Source organism: Uranotaenia lowii, chromosome 3 (assembly GCF_029784155.1).
Source record: "Uranotaenia lowii strain MFRU-FL chromosome 3, ASM2978415v1, whole genome shotgun sequence".
NCBI classification, from domain to species: domain Eukaryota; kingdom Metazoa; phylum Arthropoda; class Insecta; order Diptera; family Culicidae; genus Uranotaenia; species Uranotaenia lowii.
Window position 1 is genome coordinate 117,313,378 of NC_073693.1, and position 18,600 is coordinate 117,331,977.

The 18,600-nt window shown below is 37.2% G+C and overlaps 1 protein-coding gene across 1 annotated transcript in view; it reads left to right on the plus strand.

Annotated features, from left to right (window-relative positions):
• The first annotated feature begins 1,191 nt into the window (after window positions 1-1,191).
• The window catches only part of LOC129758395 (lachesin), a 589,306-nt gene continuing 571,897 nt past the window's right edge, over window positions 1,192-18,600 (plus strand). The window contains exon 1 of the mRNA XM_055755900.1: window positions 1,192-2,260. The gene's annotated coding sequence lies outside the window, so the exon portion shown is untranslated. The remainder of the gene's footprint in view (window positions 2,261-18,600) is intronic.

The window sequence follows — 18,600 nt, forward strand, 5'->3', positions numbered from 1 at the left end:
TACAAAAATTACAAAAACGTCAACATACTTTCGAAAGATTAAGAGCCATTTGATAACTACCATCTAATCAATTAATAATAACGATTGAAGATGAAATTCGATCCGTTTATGATGATACTTGTTGAACATTGCTTCAACAATGAATGCTAATGATACCCCGGAGGAAACCTCTAAACGTTTCAATTATCTCCGAGACATCCTGAAAATTAGGGCTCACACTCATAATCGTTTGCATTGTACCTAATTGCCATGAGTGGATTTTTCCCGCCAATTTCAATGAACGAAATCAAAGTGTAACAACTCATTAACTAAAGAACGACACTTTGATGTAGAAAATGTTTCGTTTCCCATAAATGTGTACTCCATTGATTCCTCAAATAAGTTTTGTATGGATAGTATTAAGAAGGTTTAAACCTCCAAAACTCTGCACTATCCCATTAAAGTGCTTTTGTTCATCGTTTCCATTCCCTCGACTCAGACACTCGATCAAATGATGGAAACGCAGTCAAGAATAATCCCATTTCCCCACTCAAAGCTATACACTTCCGCCGCCCGCTTCAATCGTTTTCATTTACTTTCGATTGTTTAACCTCGTTCGTTGGGAATTATGTATCATCTTCGCATTTCTCGTTCGCATTGTTTTACTCACAGTGGATATTTTTTGTTAGACTGACAACAGAAAAAAAACTATCAACCGTGACCTCAAACCAGAGTGCATCGTAAAGAGGTGATACATTCCGATGGGCACTCATCCCTTATTCGAGTACGGTTCATCGAGGAGTTCCCTTGCAACCTACTGTATGGCCGTTTGATGCGCATGTCCTGCGGATGCTGTGAGTTTCGAACTCCGACACACCCGAAGCCTTGGGTCGTCTGTCTGTCGTTTATCGTTTGGTCGCGTGCCGTTCGTATGCCGGCGTAATCATATGGTTTGCTGCTGCTCGATTTCGGTAAAACGACTCCACCAACGACGATGGGAAAATTCAGTGGGACGTTTCCGGAAGCGTGGGTAAAATTGCATACTTTCGGGCGACCCAGCGGGTATTCCATCGCTGGTGCGGGGGATGTTTTTGTGGCCGCTGTACTGCTTGCTACTGGTTACGGCGGATGGACATCGTCGTCGTCGTCGTCGTCCTTGTCGTCGTCATCAACATCGTCGTCGCCAAACCGTCTAGTTAGTCTCTCGGAGGTTGCCGTCGGGATCGGATATGCTTGGTGGGACCTGGTGCCCTATTCGTGTTTGCGGTTGTTTTCGGTTTTCGGTGTCCGTTCGGGGTTCGTCTGTTGCTGGCATCCCCTAGAAAGGCGTGAGGCCGTGATTGATCCCTGAAAGTGCGGGTCAGTTTGTGAATGTTGATTTCCCTTGGCCCCTTCAATAGGTCACGGTTTTTTTTTTGTGTTCTTTGCTCAAATCAAGCATTAACCTTCTCCGCACCATGGATCCGGTTCTCTAGGTCCCGGTCCTAGGATGTATTTGGAGCGCTTTTTCTAATGGAAACAGCCGGGGCTCTCGTAACAAAAGTGCAGCCAATGTGCAGTTGCGTTCTATTTTTGGGGGTATAGAAAAAGATTAGGCGGAAAACACCGGGACGGCAAAGTTTTCGTACACGATTTGAAGCCCAGAATGCACCAGTGTTATTGTTTCCGACAATAAGCTTCTCCCCACGTTGATGTTGCCAGAACGTATGACGACGACTACGACGACGCCAAACGACGTCCGCGGACGCTGTTGATGGTTGCACCGGTGAAAGTAACGACGACGCTCTGATGTTTCCGGTCCCCAAAGTCAGCGGCTGGAGTGCTTTTTCGGGGGAAGTTTTGCCGGATTAGTGACGACTGGAAACCAGCAGCAGCAGTGAATGAGCTGGAACCTACATTCATATGTACATGTAAAAGTGGTGGAGCTAACTAAAATTATGATTATGCATCTACTAGCAGCAGCAGCAGCAGCAGCATGGTAATGGGGCAATAATCATTGTGATGAAACTGAATGGATGAATAAAGGAAGACGAGCTACCGACGAACAGCGGAACAACAAAGGCGCCAACCGGAAGTTTTGATGCATTTTTGAAAGGGTTTTACTTGGAAATTGGATGATCTGTGGGGTTTTCAAAGCATTTGAATACGAGTGGATCCGGAAACAGTGATAAAAATGAAACATAGTTTATATTAAAAAAATCATGTCAGTAAATGCAGCTCAAGTGGAACAGTGATAACTTGTGTAGATAGTGATTAACAAAAAGTGTCAGCTATATGCAAAGTGAGTACAAAACCAAGTTTATATTCAATATTAAAGTGTTCAGTAATCATGAAAAGGAAAGAAGAGAAAAACTTAAATAACTCTATATCTGGGAGAAGTAAATTGCATAATACATATAGTCATGTATTTGATAAATACTTTGCAAAATCTTATGTTTTCGCGTGAGCTTTCATTACGTCGTATGAAACAAAATGTAAACAAACAGTTTTATTACAAAAAAAAATACAAAAACTGACATAAACTATTTAGTCGCAGCCTTTTCCCATTTAGAATACTTGCAGTCTGGACAACATATTCTATATGTGGAAAACAAATTTTAAAGTTGTTTTGATAACTTTGCAGCATTTTTCTGTGAATTCTTAAGATGTTTAATACAACGTTATGAAAACTCGCGAGATTTGTTGCATCCGTCGATTTTTTTGGCGAGAAATAAAACAAATTACTTGCCATGTGGTCCAAGCGTTTCAGGCAACTTTTGGCTGTTTAATACAATTTTCCATTTTACTAGATAAATTAACTTACTTTAGCTAGCGATCGTCTAACTTCTATTTGTTGTCTGTGGTATGTTTTTGATGTTATGTTTACATTTATCTGTCAATGTTCTGTTCTTAGGTAAAATGGAGTTATATGCTGATTCAAAATTAATTTAATCTTTCTGTTTCTTAAAAAGGTCGTTGTTTCCTCTTGTTTTTAATGTGAAACATTTTTTAATTTCTAATTTTCCTTTTAAATAAATTCTATTGTTGTTCTTCGAGACATTTTCTCACGAAACTAAAAGATTAAATACCGTAGAAAAAATAGCAAATGTGGTTTAAATATACAACATAAAATGAAGAGGTTGTGAAAAATTCTACTTTGGTGAAACTATCAAATTTTCACAGAAAAGACAGCAAAAAATGATGTAAAAAACTTAAAAAGTCTGAGACACAGCACTTGGTCTACAGAGTATAGAGTACGTTCATATTTCCGATTTTAAAAATACCAAAATTTTAGAAAAGTTTCGAAGTACAACACTAGAATTTGCAGAAATATTTCACATTATAATAAATCATCCGATAATCAGCTATAACTCCATTTAACCCAATATCAGAACACTGACAGATAAATGTAAACATAAATATCATCAAAAACGAAAAACAATCAACAAACAGTTGATAAACTATCGCTATTTAAAGTGAGTTAATTTATCTAGTAAAATAAAAAATTGTATTAAAAATGAATTTTATTTAATCTCCACTATGGAGGAGCGAACAGCCAAAAGTTGCTCGAAACGTTTGAACCTACTGGAAAGTATTTGTAACCGTTGTTACAAAAGGTATTAGTTCGTTTTTCAAATATTTTAAATTGTTATAGGTGAGCTGTTGTGTATGTTGTTAAATTTAAGGGAAATAGGGAAAATTACATGTATTAGCTAGTTTGATTTAAATTTTGAATAACAAGTACACATTATTGTTAGTTTATAATCAGGCGGGCTTCAGCGGGGGTGTTCAACAAAATGTTCATAGTAGTATGAACAAGTAGGGGTGGTTCGCCATGTTGGGTGGCATAACTATTGATGAAATGGTAAAAGAAAGGGATGAAGATGACCTAGCTTCCGCTATAGGTCATTTTCATTTTGGCGTTCGTGTGTGAATGTTGTGAGTGTCTAAAAAAATTAAAAAGTATGGTTTATGTGGCATTTCCGGCTGAGATCAACGTAGATCATTCAGGACCTTGCATTCTTGGATCGATTTTTCGATCACAAAAACGTCCTTCGAGACCTCACACGCGCACGCGATTCGGCCTAGGTAGTCTTTGACTGCCTACGTCTAATCCGTAAAAGACCCGACTCTCTGGTTCCGTGGAACCATCATCGCAAAGGAGAGAAGTCTCAGACCCGACGGGCCTTAATTCTTAAGGAGACCCCCTCTCGGCGCGACCAATACGGCCTTGCTGTGGTCCGCCGATAGAGTCAAAGAGGGAAGACGCCAGTTTTTACCATTTTTAGTGCCCAAAAGCTACAAATTGGGTACACATTGCCACGTCACCATAGTTACCTGAGAGAGCTCCATCCAGCAGTCCCACGCCCAGTATCCTGAAAGCGCGCCAACGTAAGAAATCCGTCGACGGTATGTACACCCTCAAAAGCCAATGAAGCTACCCCTGAACCACACCCACACCCACACCCACACTGTAGTAAAAATAAAAACCCAGATCGAAAATTAATTTTCATACTTCTCATTTAGCAAGAAACTCCACAGTTTGCCTCTTAAAATTTGATCCGCGTTCCCTCCGTTTACCCAGTAGTAGGCCGACCCTGAGACACAGTTCAGGGTTCTCCTGCTATTGAGCTAGTTCCCGGGAGTATTGGGCCAGTAGGTTTTCATATTTCTGCCCGAAAAAAGTTGATGAAAACTGCTAAATCGAGCATTCATGTTACCGAAAACCTGAACAGCTTTATACTAAGTTTAAGTTTTTAAAGTGATGCACTGACATAAAATCATCAACCTTCAGACGAACATGAGTTGGATCGGTTCCATCTGACTTGAGGATGTACAACATATCTCTAGACTTTGGAATGCTACGGAAACATGGGAAAATGTGGTGCGGAAATGGTACGATACTATTGATTGGACTTTATGTGGGAATCAAAAATGTGGATCATTACATGGACCGTCATCTTATGTATAATCTTTAGAAAAGATCAAAAAACTGCGCAGGAATCAGCTTAAAAAAATATGGATAATGTGTGATTTTTTTCAAAGTTCCGATTGAAAGTTGTTTGAACCTAAGATTGTAAGATCGCCGGTTTTATGCGGGTTTGCCCGGATGTTTAATACATAACTTTGAAACAGTACAGACCGGCTCGGAATCCCGGATTTCATTGAAAAATGCCAGAAATTTAAAAAAGAACAAAAGGTGTTGTAAATTTTTTTTTATATGCTTAGAAAACGAAATTTTTTGAGCAAGTATTATAAAAATAATTATGAAAGATTTTTTGGGAGCTGAAAATACGATTTGAAATCTATAGATGAGTTTTTATAAAAAAAATGTTTTTTTCTTCAATTTGTTTTAATCACCAATAGTTGAGTAAACTCTCGGTTTTGATAAAATTTTCCCGGATATTGCTCAGAATCTTGATCGTTAATATTGAAATCAAATGCTCGAATTTTGCTGGTGTTTATACAAAACTAGCTGACCCGGTAAACTTCGTTTTACCTTCTTATGTTTAAATCGTAAAAATGTTTGATTTCATCTACACGCTCTTAAATTCATCGTGCTCGCGAATCGATTCTTATGGAAATCGCAACAAATAAAGTTGAATTTGTATTGGGACCACCTTCCATAAAAGTGAGATTCTTGAAACTATTATACAAACCATCTCTGACCCATCTCTATCACCGTTGTTGTGGTCCTTGATAGTGGACGACCTCCTAAACAAACTTGTATCCATGGGATTCGAAGTTATTGGCTTTGCAGACGATGTAGTTATTATAGCTCGGGGAAAACATGAGAATGTGTTGTCTAATAGAATGCAAACTGCACTCAACTACGCACTATTTTGGTGCAGGGAAGAGGGACTGAACATAAACCCTTCAAAAACTACTGTGATAGCCTTCACTAGGAGACGAAAAATTACACTAAAACCTCTAACATTAGATGGGGAAGTGTTAAACCTCGAATCACAAGTGTTATATTTAGGCATAGTACTAGACTCAAAGCTATCATGGAACCCACAGATAGAGCATGTAATCGCTAAGGCTACAACAGCTCTATGGGTCTGCCTCAAAGGAGTAGGGAAAAAATGGGGACTAAGGCCGAAAATTATCTACTGGATATTTACAGCTATTATAAGACCCAAAATCTTTTATGCCTCCTTAGTATGGTGGACCAAAACTATGCAAATTACAGCCCAGAAAAAACTAGCGAAGCTTCAAAGACTAGCAACGCTAGCTATAACTGGCGCTAAGCGAAGCACATCGAATGAGGCTCTAAATGCACTACTTAATATTCTGCCTCTACATCAATTCATTGAGTTAGAGGCGGAACGTAGTGCCTTGAGACTCTCCAAACACAAAACGCTCTATGAAGGAGATCTTACAGGACATCTCAAAATCCTAAAGAAATTTAAATTAAACTCACTTATTGTGAAAAATGATGACTAGATGGAGCCCATTTTTAACCTAGACTTACCATACAATGTAACTATCAATGATAGGGACGTGTGGGAGTCAGGTGGACCTGCGGTTCCTCCCAGATCGATCCTATTCTTCACTGATGTGTCAAAAATGGATAAAAGAACTGGGGCAGGGGTTTTCGGACCTAGACTCAGGATCTCAATTCCTATGGGAAACTGGCAAACAGTATTCTAAGCTGAAATTCAAGCAATTCTAGAATGCACTTTAGCCTGTTTGAAAAGGGGATACAGGTACACAAGTATCTGCATATTCTCTGACAGCCAGGCTGCTCTTCGAGCACTAAGTACGTTCATATGTTATTCCAAACTAGTTTGGGAGTGTATAGTTGCACTAAGAAACCTGGCCATAAGGAACAGAGTATCTTTATTCTGGGTACCAGGCCACTGCGGTATCCTAGGGAACGAAGAAGCAGACCAACTAGCTAGGGAAGGATCTCAGGGACTGTTGATTGGACCTGAACCTTTCTGCGGAAGAGAAGTGCCTTGACTACGGAGCTCAAGAACTGGGAAAGCACCACTATTGTTTCCAACTGGAAAACAGCGGAGGGAGCAACTCAGGCAAAAAGATTCATTGATCCAAGCGCACGACTCTCAAAAAACATGTTGAACTTAAGTAAGCACGAATTAAGTACTTACACAGGTCTCTTGACCGGACATTGTCCAACAAAACAGCATCTTAAAAGGATAAACATAATTCTGAACGATGACTGTCGGTTCTGCGGGTTCGAAAAAGAAACTGCAGAGCATCTTCTATGCAACTGTTGCGCCCTCCTTAAGAGGAGAGAGCGTGTTCTTGGAGCAAAGTTAATAAGCGCACAAGACATATGGTTGCATATCAGCCCTAAGAGGGTTATATCATACATCTTTGATATTATACCCGATTGGGATAAAATGCTTAGTCAGCAATCAACTGTCACTCCAATCAATAGTGCAGGTGAACCTGAAAGCATATAGTAACGCGGGGTAAATACCACAATAGATCAGCTACTGGTCGCAGTGGGCTCTCCCCTACAAAAAAAAAATCTCTGACCCAATAAACCCTCGGATACCAAATTTCACTTCATTCCGACCAACCATTCATAAGTGATGTTGTTACAAAGAAAACGCCTCCATTTTTATATATAAGATTGCCCGGAGCTGTTCGGCTCAAATACGTGCTGGCAACCTTATTTAAACCTCTTTTTGACATTTACGCCTTTTTTGGTTATCTAAAAACAGTAAAAATCCTATCCATGTTTAATTGAACTTGAGAAAAGTTTGTAGAGGCCAGATTGAAAGGCAACATTCCTTGAGATTCAATGATCTTATTGTTTTTTTTTTTCAAAGTCCTTCAGAAAAAAAATTGGTTTATGTAAATTTTTACTTTTAACTCGTTTGGTAATATTTAGATAAGCTGAGAATTCCATTTGTTGGGCTCTCTTTTAAGTTTTGCCTGATAAAGATTTCTTTGTAATCTCATTGAGCTCTCTCCATGAATTCCATAGTTTCGATTTCATCCTTTTATTCTACATCTATTCTTGGAAATGCGACTTTAAGCTGCTTATCTGTAAGTTTTATTATTTTCATGAATTCCTGAATGATCAGGTAGTGTTTAATCAAAGCGATTTTGTAGGGAACAACCTTCCTTGGTGCATTTCCTACACGATTTTTCTTCTCCATTCTATCATATTTCAGGAATTTTTTTTTATCTGAGGGGTCTGCGCCGGGGGTCTTCAATTCTCCCCCAAAATAAAAAAAATTGTTCATTTATTCGGCTTTAAAACACATGTAGTATTTTATTCTCTCAAATTTTCATTTTTCGGGTTGGATTTGGTTAGATTTGTTTTTATCCAGATTTTCAATATTGGGGAAGATCTGATGAACCCCGGCGCAAACTCGTCAGATAATTGAAAAAATCTCCTTAACTTTTGGCTTGAAACTGTTCAATTTTTGATCCTCTAAACAAACCATGCCCGTTGTGTCCGATAAGTGTAGTATCGTATATTCATGAAATTAATTTCTGGAAATTTTTGTGCAAAAACGAAATACTGTTGGAATTCTCTTCAATAGACATTTTGATGGTAGGCATAGCTACAACTCAATTAAATGAAAAAATACCTGCTTCAGCACAATAGGAAAAAAATGGAGAATTTTGTCCACTGGTATTCCTAGCGATTTAATTAAATACTTACGTACGGAATCGAGAACGCTTTTAATCTTTTTAAAAAATTGACATTTAAATGATAACAAACGCTAATTGTTATGCGAAAAATATTTTGATTTGTCTAGACTTTAATTCTGTTCAAGGCCGTGTAAACGGGAGGGTTTTAATGGTTTAACCCCCCTCTCCCCTCTCTTTCAATGAAGATTTTGTCAAGGTAAAAACCTTTACCGCAGTAACGGGAAATTACTAGGTCTTAGGAGCCGTTCAAATATTAAGTAACGCAATTTTCGAGAATTTTCAACCCCCCTCCCCCTTACGTAACAGATTCTTCTCAGATTTTTTATTCCGAATCCACGGACCGTAACAAGCTGGTATACTCCCCCCCTCTAAACACGTTACGTAATATTTGAATGGTCCCTTATAAGGTGTTTCAAAATATGTGTTAACGAGCAAGACAGCAATTTGAGTCTTAAATGACCCTTTGCTTGAGACATTTCATTTAACAACACTTTAAGACGTTAACAAATGGAAACTTATTTTTAATTGTTAATTTTAACTCCATTCAATTTTTTGTAATGGAACTTGAAACTTGACATACAAAAATCCTACCATGATTTTAGAATCGGGTTTTATTAAAAAGTGTATCTAAACAAGAACATATTTTGAAACAAACCATATAAACTTCAAAACTAATTTCACCTCTAACGATGGTCATTAGAATTACAGGAAACACAGAATTCCTGAAAAAATCTAGAATCTAATATCCTAATCTTCATAACTAAAATTTTTGATTTCAAAAAAGTAGTTAACGTCATTACAAATGTTATGCTGATATGAAATATTTTTGAAGGAACAAATTTCAGTCTGAATTTTATTTCATTTCTATTATTCTTCTGAATGCTCAACATAATATTTAAAATTGATTTGATAGATTACTCTAAGCCACAGAATTCACATTTTTCTGAGGTGTTACGAATGAAAAGGGTATCTTTGACTAATTTAGGTGCCCTGGATCCAGAATATTTCTATTAGCTTTTGTTATTGAAAAATCTTATGAAAATTGGTTAAACTACATTTAAAAAATATCTGCTCTTTTTGACAAAACATTAACAAAAACATAACGAAACATAAAATAATTGTTTTAAATAAATAATCAACTTTTCTCAATACTTCCAGTAATTTGGAGTTCTGAGAAAAAAGTTATAGAAGTTTTGTATTTGTTAACTATTCCTCATTCAACGAATTTGTAAAGAAACTCAATTTGAATGGTATTTAAAAATATTTTAAAGAAGTGGTTTTCAAATTGGTCCCTACCGCTCCCTGAGGGGCGTAAAGAGTCTGCAAGGGGCGGTGGAGCGGCTCAGAGCATTCGATTTTTGCTGTATTTTGGAACAAATTTGTTTGAAAATGCCCTTGGAGGGCGTTGAGCTCTATAATGAGGGGGTGAGTGAAAAAGTTTGAAAACCACTGATTTAAAGTTTTCAGTAATCGTTTTTCAGGCTTCAACAAATTTGTAAAATTAAATCTTTTTTTTTACTTTATGCAGAAATGCCAAATATACTTGAAATACTATTTTCCATTCTTTTTTAACTGTTGAATTAAACTTTTTTAGATCATGCATCGTCATCATGATAATATTATTCCTTAATTGAATGTAGTAAACAAAACCAATATCACATTTACTAAGAAAAACACTGTTTCTGTTTTCTGTTCTTTCTAGGACCCATTTTTTAAATTGAAAGTGGCAAAATCTTGAGAGCTTGTAGTTTTAAACTCTAAAACCTGGTATTGAAAGTTAATAAACTTTCCATACATTTTTATTATCTAAAATCAATTGTGATTTAAAAATTAATCTTTAATAAGCTCGAAAAATGATTCGAAGAAGCCATTTTTGAACTAAACTTTTTTGTGCGCGATGTTAACTTAATCTGTATTTGCTTGGTGCTTTGTGCTTTCTGTGCTTTGTGTTATTATTTGAAGCTGTTATTTTGAACTTCAAAAAAGAACTTTTTGAGACTTTTTGTTTTAACAACTGGAAGAATTTTTTTACGTGAAATATTTCATCTCTGACTTCGATCACTGGCACTCTTGAAATTATATAAAATATATTCGTCTTTTTATCAAACTAAATTAAACCATCAACTATTGAATTCGCGTTTAGGTATCCCTTTCCTCTTTTTCCTTTTCTTTTTTGTCTATCATAGTTTCGAATAATGAACGACGAACTCAATACTTAAATCCTTAAAGCAAAATGGACAACAATGTGAACAAATTTTTGTGTTTTACGCCTAAGTAGCTGTTGTACAAAAAATAATAGTCTCCCGGCTCCGTAAAACTAAATGGTTTGAGCCGTTTCAAATAGACGAATTGTAAAAAAAACAACATATTGAATACATTCTGGAAAGTTCAAAATGGATTTTTTCCCAAATCGAAAATTCACATTTCAAATCGCAATTAAATATTTTTTGTTAAAATCAAAATACTACAGCGAAAATTAAAAATCAACCCTTCAGTTAAAAATGTAAGAAAAAATTGTTGAATAATAAATAACATTTATTGTCATTTCCCATAAAATTAATCATGGTTTATTATTTACCTGATCGGATAGCTTTTTAAGAATACAGGTTTTTTTTTTAAATCTGTATGGTAAAATATTAATTAAAAATTTGAAAACTGGACTGCTTGGAAATTCTATTGTTCAAAATTAAGAACATCATTTTGAAAAAATATTAGTTCATTACCGGAAATAGAATTGATAAGAAACTTTCATTGTGTATGGTTTTGAAATTTTGATTCATTTTATCAGTCAAGTTTATAATTATTTGGAATTATGTGGTAATTATTAGTAAGCAAATGGAGTAAGAAATTCATTTCCTTATTTATTGTGTATTTTTTATATACAGTGAGCGAAATAAGAATAGCAACACTATGTGTTTTGCATGTAAAAATATGAATGATTGGAAATCGAGAAAATTTTCTTCTACAGTTTGTTCTGAATTGCTTAACGGATAAATCAAGCATAAGTCTTTTTTTGGACGAAAAATGTGAAAAATTGGTGCGAAATAAGAATAGCACCACTTGAGTTTTGCTGCAATCTATGACTTAAAACTAGAGAAATAGTGTTTGACTGTTAGAAAACATTAGTATTTTTAAATTCCTACCTGTTTTTTGTATTCAATCTCAGTCTTAAATCTATGTTTCATCATTTTGTGTGGGTATTTGTGAGTTATCGATTAACTATTTTTTTTAGATTTGAAAATTCTAACAATTTAAGCTCAATCGATGAGAAAATACTTTTTGCATCTAATAAACAATATTTGGAGGAAATTTGCAAAATTGCATTGAAATAAATCAACAATTTCGAACATTGTTTTCAAATTTTCGTGGGTCTCAAAACATTGATGGCTTCAAACCATTTCAGTTTTTCCAAACAAATTTGGGGCAGTCTAGTGTAGGGTTACCATACGTACTCTTTTAAGAGTACATGTACTCTTTTTCAGTCGAGAAATTGGCGTACCCTTCTTTTTGTGAAATTTTGCCAAATGTACTCTTTTTTTGTTGAAAGATATTTGATCTGAAAAACCTACGTACTTCTTCCATTTTATGAGATTGTTTCACATCTTATGCTAAAATCACGAAACTTTAACATCTTGTTTTCATTAACAAGCATTTTAGTCGCAAAAAAGTCAGCGCAATAAGTGCCTTTGAGTACGCAAACAGAAATCAATATATAGGTACCCAATTTAGGTAATATGTTTAAATGCGCACAAATTTAATTTTTTTTTTGGTTTTATTTTTGACACTTAACAGCGTTATGAAATTTGTGCTTAATCTCAAATAATTATTGTAAAGTAACATACGCGTCAATAAAAAAAAAGCTCTTTTTGAAATGGATTGTTTTATAATTTTTTTTGTGGTTTGTCAGCATACATCTAAATACTGCTATCTTTCCGAATAATCCAACTTTTAGATAACCTAAACAAATTGACAAAGTCAAGGAAATATCTCGTAAATGTACATCCTTTTCATTATGTGTTACATACCATCCGGAAGCAAAGCTCGATAATCGAATGGATCTTGATGGCTGGAAGCTCAGAAAACCGAAGTTATATCATTTCTCCTGACTTTTTTAAATGATCTCAATGTACTCTTTTTGGTGTTGCGAGATCTGGTAGCCCTAGTCTAGTGCACGTTTAACTCCTAAATGAAGAATGCAATCCGGTAAAATCGGAAACCATTTTGAAAAGGGGGAAAATTATTTACAAGAAATATATAAACAGGTACATTTAAATCGATAACACAGGGCAACAAAATTTACATTTTTCCGAGATGCAAAGAACTTAAGATATGATTTAAAATAATTTGGGGGCGCTGATTTCAGTTATTCAATTATTATGCACTTTTTGCCAGTACTTTAGAAGGTTACAAAGATGGGAATTAAAGTTTTGAACCCAACAATCAACTTTCCAGAAGATCGGGAGTAATTTTTAATTCTTCGAAAACAGATATACATAGGTAGAAGCTTTCTTATTGTTTGTTTTTCTAAATTTTGCAAAATATGGCAATTTCGACTACATTTCTTTTAATTTTTGACTCAAATTGGATCTATATCTTTCTCTAACAATATGTTAAATTGTTTAGTAGTCTTCAAACAAAGTTCTTAAATGAATTAAACTCTTTAAAATAAATAACTCGAAGACAATTTTCAGTGGAAACAGATGTAATGTTATCTACTGAGATTTATCACCGTAATTAATGTTTGTTGCTGAATTTTATCGGCCTTATCGGTGAAAAGTGATGACCTTTTTAGTAAGAACATCTTAAGGTTATGAAATTTTATAGACAGATAGAAAGTTAAAAGAAATGAAAGATGGTAAAAATGAGTGGGTAGAATTTATTTGAGGTATTAACATCACATGCCTACCAAATTTTTGTTTGGCACGGACCAACTACTACGAAGTGGTAGATACAGATATTAAGATTGCGGTGAATAAGGCCCCTGGTCCGGACGGAATCCCAAATGCAGTGCTGAAGGTGGCGGTACAGACCATTCCGGATACCTTCAGAGTGGTGCTACAAAAGTGTCTCGACGAGGGATCTTTTCCCAATTCGTGGAAAACGGCGAAGTTGGTGCTACTACCGAAACCCGGGAAACCCCCAGGGCATCCATCATCATATAGACCCATTTGTCTGCTGGACACCCTTGGTAAGCTACTGGAGAGGATAATATTAAACAGACTTATTATCTACACAGAAGGCGGAAGTGGACTGTCGGACAGACAGTTCGGTTTTCGGAAAGGGAGATCTGCGGTGGACGCCATCCGTATGGTGACAGAGTACGCGAAGCGCGCATATAAAAAGAAGCGAACAGGTGTTCGTCACTGCGCCATTGTGACGATCGACGTTAAGAATGCCTTCAACAATGCCAGCTGGGAAGCGATTGCCAAAGCGCTTCACAGGATGCTTGTTCCCAATACTCTCTGCAGGATAATAGGAAGCTTCTTCGAAAATCGAATCCTGACGTACGAAACCGAAACTGGGATACGATCTACTGCCCTAACAGCGGGTGTTCCACAGGGTTCCATACTCGGACCTGTGCTTTGGAATGCCATGTATAATGAGGTGTTAACGCTGAAACTACCAGCAGGCGTGCAGATAGTCGGATTTGCTGACGATATCGTGCTCATGATTACCGGCGAAACAATCGAGGAGGTAGAAGACCTTGCAACGGTGTCCGTAGAAAGGGTTGGCATCTGGATGGAGGGAGTTAAGCTTCAGATAGCTCACCATAAAACTGAAGTTCTGCTCGTGACCAATAAAAGAGTTGTGCCGCACATGGAGATTACTGTTGGAGGGCACACGACATCTTCGAAACAGCAGCTGAAATACCTTGGAGTAATGGTCGATCATCGCTTAAGTTTTGGTGCGCATGTCAAATACTGTTGCGAAAGTGCATCGAAAGTCATAGATTCATTGGCCTGGATTATGCCGAACTGCCATGGTCCAAAGAGTAGCAAGAGACGTCTCCTTGCGAGCGTAGCACTGTCGAAACTACGATACGGAGGAGCGGCCTGGAGCTCCGCGATAGAGGTAGAGCGCAACAGATCCAAATTACGGAGCACACATCGGTGGATAGCCATGCGAGTTTCTTGTGCGTACAGGACCATATCAGCAGATGCAGCTTTTGTCATCGCGGGCATGGTTCCCATCGACATAACTCTGGCGGAGGATATGGAATGTTACAAAGCAAGAGCTGTTAGAGGAGTGCGTAATATTCAACGAGCAGCGTCAATGCTCAAGTGGCAGGAGCAATGGGACGCATCGAACAACGCAAGATGGACGCATAGGCTAATCCCGAGACTTTCAGACTGGGTAAATCGGAAGTATGGAGAGGTCAACTTCTACCTGACGCAGTTCCTTTCGGGTCATGGGTGCTTTAAGCAATACCTTCATCGGTTTAAGCTTATCAGCTCGCCTTATTGCCCGGAATGCGTAGAGACGGAGGAATCGGCAGAACATGCTATCTTTGTCTGCCCCAGGTTCAATTCAAGGCGTCAACAACTTCAAAATTTGAACGCTGAAAACATAGTGAGTGAAATATGTCGCGACGAACAGTCATGGCGTGCTATAGTCGACGAAATCTCGCAAATCATGCGCGATCTGATAAGGATCAGGAAAGATGATGAACGGAGAGAGCGAGATAGTCAACCAAATTTGACAAGCTAATGAAAGGTCTTGGGCCTCGTATGACACTTCAATTCAAAAGCAACGCGATCTTAGGGCGCGGTATAACCCTAATCTGGACTCATACGTGTGGTGGGACTTAAAAGGTCTCACGTACTCAGCTACGATCTTTCCTGCAGCAAAAGGAAGCGGAGATACTATTCGGGGTGGTTGTCGGGATTCTAGCTTGGTAGTTTCTCAATCGGCCATGTCTTGGTGGTTAGAAATCCTGCGGAAGTGGTTGCTGTGACGGGCGCGAGTTACTTTGAAAGCGTTACCTAACCGGCACACGTTTCGGGGTCTTCCGTACCAGTCTGAAGTTGACGATAGAGGAAAAGGAGAAGAAGGAAAAAGGATAAAGCAGAACGATGATCAAGGAGAAATTGAGGAAGAATTGAGAAAGAGGAAAAGGGTGAGATGTATAAGTGCATGAGCACAGCCTACCCCTTGATGTAGTATCATAGGGTGAAACCAAGGGGCACATCTGGCACTCGAAGCCCAAGGTGGTTTTAGTGGGACGAACCCACACACGGCAGCAATTACCCGGCTGTTATGGTTTGAAGTCAAATTTCCATCTTGTAAAAAAAAAAAAAAAACAAAAAAACAGATATTAAGAGTTGCATCTACCACTACATATTTATAGACCAAGCGTGGCTGGTCCGTGCCGAAAAAAAATGGTTTGTGATGATAATACTTCTAATAAAATGTACCCGCTCAATTTCGCCATGTTTCATTTCTTCTAACTTTTTATCAGTCTATAAAATTTCATAATCTTAAAATGTTCTTACTGAAAAGTACATCACTATTCACCGGGAAGGGCGATAAATTAAGTGATAAACGCTATCTTTCAAAATTTCTTAAAATTGTAGGATTTAATATTTGCAATGCTGTATATCTCTGAATCCATAATATCTAAGCTAAATATGTTTCCTTGATTGAATGAAGGATAGTAAATAGATTAAAAATCCGTTTTTTGTTTTTCGTGTAAGTTGTTTGGTTTATCAGTTATCAATGATCGATTTTACTCAAAAAAGATCAATTTCAAAATTATCACACGTCATATCACTAAAACAATAGCTGATAGACAAAATCTGGCAAATGATTCAAATTTAGGGCATCAAAATCTTCCAAAAACAGTTAGGGGAACTGGGTACAAAATGCGCAGTCGGGACCAGACGTGCCACCATCAGTATTTCACTAAACAAACATTGTTCAACATTTCTGAAAATGCCAGTTCGTTCTATTTACGCTTTCGTGCGTTTATAAACATTTGTGGACCTTCTAAATTTTATATATTGCGTAAATTTGACGAAATACGAAAACAACATTTTTGAGGAGCTTTTCTTGCAATTTTTCATTTTTTTTCGTAAGGAATTACGGCATCTATCGGTGAAACATTTACCTGGCATCTGTTCCTATGTTGAACATTGGTCTTGACAATCATCACACAACAAAAAATTCAATTATTGTTTCTGTAGTTTTAAACGATTTAAAAAAAAACATGTCTAGACAGGGCAAAACGCGCCATGTTCGTTTATCTTTAAGCATGTTTCATGTTCGTTTAAATTTATATGCAGTTTCCATCACAACAATTTTAAGGATATTTTTATGTTGAATTGGAAAACATAACTTGAACATAATCGAATATATTTAAAATTTCCAAATTTAATTTAGATTTAATTAACTATCCACAAGAACCTCAGTATATCTGGCAGCACTGCGCGTAACAAAACATTTTTTCATCTTTAAAGTAGGAAAGAAGTGTTTTTACCTGGCAAACACTTTCGGAGGCACTTGAATTAATAAACACTTATTATTTATTTATTTATCTATTTATTGTTCACGGTCTACGATAACTCAATATCACACAGATTGATTTTCTCTCAATCTACGCTTAAAACTATCCTTACTTATATTAAAGTCGAAATATGAATACACTTGGTTAAAAAGCTTACAAAGGGGTTATAAAATTCATTGCGTCCGTAATTCATCATCCTTAATGGTTCGTTATTGCGCAAAGCGCGGGAAGGGACATGGAATGGTATCATTTTGATCAGGTTGGTACTGTCGATGTTTCCAGATAAAATATCAAAAATGAATACACGCCGGAGGAGTAACACACGAGATCCGATTGGTTCGATTTTCGGGATTCCGCATCGATCGTCGTAAGGGGGAAGCCGTTGTGGTTCATTCCAGGGTAAGTTCAGCAGTGCATATCGCAGGAAACGTTTCTGGACAGATTCTAGCAGCTTCATATCGCCTATGGATGAAGGTGCCCAAATTTGGATATTATACTCCAAAATAGAACGGACCAGTGAACAGTAAAGTACTTTTGGGGTGGTATCACTGAATTTTTTCGTGTGGCGTACGATAAATCCTACACTGTTTTAGCTTTAGTCACAGTCAAAGCTAGGTGATCCTTAAACGTGAGTGATTTGTCCAGAATCACGCCAAGATCCCTCATAGATTCAACCTTCTCAAGCACAAAATCACCCGCGTTATCTCTGTTCTGCTCCTGGTGAAAGTCAAGACTTTACATTTTCCTAGATTCATCTCCATTGCATTCACTCGGCACCAAATCATAAGTTTGTCGAGGTCTTGTTGAAGTGAAACACAGTTTTCATAATCTGTGATGGCGCGATACAAATTTAAATCGTCGGCGTAAAATATTATTTCCGAATCGATCAGTACGCAAAGGTCGTTCATATAGAGATCAAATAGCAATGGGCCCAAGTGACTTCCTTGGGGAACTCCAGAAGGAACGGCGAAAGTTGTGGATTTGATGTGACCCTTTCTGCGGTTCTGTCTTGAAGGTATGACTCTAGCCACATGATCAGCGTTAAACAGCATGTTCACTGGAAGTGCTAGGGATTCGCAGCATCTTTTGATGAATAGTGGCGGTAAGCCGTCCCGACCGGCTCCCTTTTGCTCATTGATATCAAGGAGTGCTTTCTTAGCTTCGTTTGGAGAAGCCCTGAATTCAGGAATACTTATGTCAAACGAGTCAACCGAATTCAAATGCTGGTTGGAGTTGTTTACTTTCTTGTGGCATACAAAAGTGGCTTTAAAATAATCAGTACAAAGTTTAACTGCTTCTTGGACGTTATTGGAAGTTCGATTCTGATAAGTAAGATTCAACGGAAGCCCCAAATTACCTTTTTTACTATTCCCGTAATTCCATCGTTAAATGGCGCGTTTGGGTACACACATATGCGCACTTTGCCCCAAACGAAATGGAAATCATACTTTAGAAAACATTTCAAAATTTAACGATTAAGACGTAAATTATTAGTTAAG